Genomic DNA, 3158 nt, shown 5'->3' with positions numbered 1-3158 from the left:
TACTGGAAAATACCTGTCCCATGTTATATCTAAGGTATTTGGTGTTCAGGCAGATAGTGATGTTAAGTTCTACTGCCTATGTTGTATGGTAATAATATCATTAAGCTTCTCCTCTGGGGGGTTGACAACTTAAGTTTCCAGGGAAAAAAATGAAATAAAAGAAGAACTACAAGAATAGCCAACATTTTGGTCATAGCACTTCAAGGTCAGTGAGAAATCAGGACATAATAGAACCTGTACTGTGACATCCTATAATTCAGTGGTGTCCCACAGTTTTTGTTTAAAAAGATGATGGGGCCACAGAAGGAAAGAGTTTGATGATGTAGAGTGTGCCCAAGGAGGGTCACTTAGAGAGAAAACATTCTCTCAGGCTTTCACAGAGAGCAAATTGGTCAAGCAATGGCTGTCACTCATCCAGATGACTGACTCTGACAAAATATCTACAAACTGCTGTACATGGTTTCAAGGTAAATCCTGAGGGGAGTTGACTGACATCTTGAAATATAAAAGTTTCATTTTTTGTTATGTAGGTCTTTCTTTATCTTGGAATTAACCATTCACCATAAAACTGTAAACTCAAGGTACGAAAGTATAAAGCCATATTAATATGCTGAGCTGTAAAATACTCAAGTCAACAACTTCTGACATTGACAGTCATGCAGATAACCCACTACTATTATGGTCTACTGGACTATTGTATTATTTTGCAGAATTCACGCACCTACAGTATTTGAATGGCAGTGGAATACCCATCTCTGACAAAACTAAAGAAAAAAGAGGGATATAAAGGAAGGACCATTTTGCAGAGAAAAATAATATACATATTTACAAAATAGGATAGGTATACAGCTACTTTCTCTTAATTCAATAAGAAGAAATATTTGTACTAATATTGTTGAGAAAAGATATTATATCTGTGTCTTGTACTATGAGTAACTACTATAGTTTTATTTTGCTTAGTCTTTTGAAGAAAGAAGTCTTTGATTCACTAGTTCTTTTCATTTTATTTTACTAATTTCATCGATTTCAGTAATTTCTGCTTTGATTTCTTTCCTCATTCTCATTCTGGGCTTGGATTATTTTTGTGCTTCTTAAATAACTGGGTTTATCTTTGGTTTATTTATTTGAGCTTGCTATGTCTTTGTCATGAAGACTTCACCGCTATCAGCTCTCTTAGGACTGCTTTTATTTATTTTTTATTAATTTTATTGAAAAACAGATAGAAAAGAGACAGTTTCCAAACTGATTAATAGGACAATTTCAACAATTAATACATTGTACATTATTATTTTCTTAGTGGTTATTCATAGTACAAGATGCAGACATGACATTCTATCCAAATGCTATTAGTGCAAATCATCTCATTGAATTAACAGAAAGTAGGTGTACATCTGTCTTAACTATTTTGTATATACAGATACAAAATGGTCCTTCATTTATATTCCCTTTTTTGTTTAATTTTGTTAGAGATGTGTATTCCATTGCCAGCTAGATATTGTAGGTGTGTGAATTCAGAAAAATAATCCAATATAGACCAATAGTCCATAATAGGAGTAGGTTATTCGTAGGACGGGCAGTGTCAAAAGTTGTTGACTTCAGCTTTTCACAGCACAGCATATTAATATGGCTTTACTTTTTATACATAATTTTTATACTTTTCTGATGGATGGTTAAGACCAAGATAAAGCAAGACCTATATAAAAAGAAATATATCTTTTGTGTCTGATAAGGTCCATCAAGTCCCCTCAGCATTTATCCTGTAACCCTGTACTGCAGTTTGCAGATCCTTTGTCAGTGTCAGCCATGTGGATAAGTCAGGGCCGTTGCTTGACCAATTTGCTCTCTGTGAAAGCCTGAGAGAATGTTTTCTCTCAATATGACTCTGCTTAGGCACACTCTATGTCATGGATCACATTGCTCTGTGGCCCCATAATCTCCTTGATCAGAAAACTTGGGACACAACTGAGTTGCTCAATGTTACAATACAGGCTCTCCTATGCCCTGAATTTTCACTAACTTTGAAAGGTTAGGGCAAAAATCTTAGCTGTCCTTGCAGCCCTTCTTTTTCTCTAAGTTTTGATCTGCAAACTTAGGTTATTAACCCTCCAGAAGAGAAGATTATTACTACAACATATGAGGTTGGGTTTAACCTCACTATCTGTCTGAATATCAAATATCTTAGGCATAACATGGAACAGGTATTTTCCGTCTAGTGTTGATATGTTAAACTTAAAGTCTCTACAGAATATGGAGAAAAAAATTAAAAATAAAGAATATTTTTAAAAAATATGAATAGGGAGCCAGGGAGATGGCTCAGTGGAATAAGCGCTTCCCTGGCAAGTGCAAGGGTCTGAGTTCAATCCCAGGTTCTGCCAAAAAATCAAAAAATAATTAAATAAATTAAAATAAAAATATGAATAGTTACATATTTTAACTTAGAAATCTAACCATATACAGCATTGTAGCAGGACAGTCCTGTGACTTTTTTTCTTATCTCTTTTTTTCATTTATTGCCCTTTTTTTCTTTAAACAAACATTTACTTGAGAGACAGTATGGCAATAATTGGCATGTCATGACAAACAGTACATATTTAGAAGACCAGAATGACATACATTCCAAGTGTGACCCTTCTATTACATATTGCTTTCTTCAGTGCAGTTGCTTAGTTCACAGATATCCGTATATATATAGTTAGTCAGGGTGACAATCCTACCAATTAACTGCTTATTTCAAAAACCTGCTGATATTTCTCAGGATCATTGCCTTACCCATCTTGTGCATATAAATGTATGGCTTTGTTCGTGTCATTTTTCCCAGCTTTTCTCCTTGCCCTCTCCTCATTGTCTAATCCTCAATTTCTCACTTTCCTTTCTTTATTTTATTTTATTTTATTTTGAGGAGTGGAAGCTAAAGCAAAAACAAATAGCAAAAACAATGACAGAAACAGGGTAACAGAGCAATACATATGTCACAGACATTCAAAACAAGAATAACTAACTAACAATGGTTGGTTTATTCTCTCTTTTTTATCATCAAAACTATTGTTCAGATTACCAGATATAGTTATGCAAGACTGGACAAATAATTGAATATTACTGCTGGTTTTCTAAATGTGTACTGTTACTAATGTCTTATCAATTATTATTATACTCTTGTG

At 33.9% G+C, this 3158-nt stretch overlaps 1 long non-coding RNA gene across 1 annotated transcript in view; it reads left to right on the top strand.

Annotated features, from left to right (window-relative positions):
* The first annotated feature begins 1908 nt into the window (after positions 1-1908).
* LOC111818813 overlaps positions 1909-3158 on the top strand; it is a 9303-nt gene continuing 8053 nt past the window's right edge. Inside the window, exon 1 of the long non-coding RNA XR_002822711.1 lies at positions 1909-1966. This is a non-coding gene — a long non-coding RNA (uncharacterized LOC111818813). The remainder of the gene's footprint in view (positions 1967-3158) is intronic.

The sequence above is a fragment of the Octodon degus genome, unplaced genomic scaffold (assembly GCF_000260255.1).
Source record: "Octodon degus isolate 3935 unplaced genomic scaffold, OctDeg1.0 scaffold00103, whole genome shotgun sequence".
NCBI lineage: Eukaryota > Metazoa > Chordata > Mammalia > Rodentia > Octodontidae > Octodon > Octodon degus.
The sequence above is the reverse complement of the archived record's forward strand: the minus strand, read 5'-3'. Positions and strand labels throughout refer to the sequence as shown.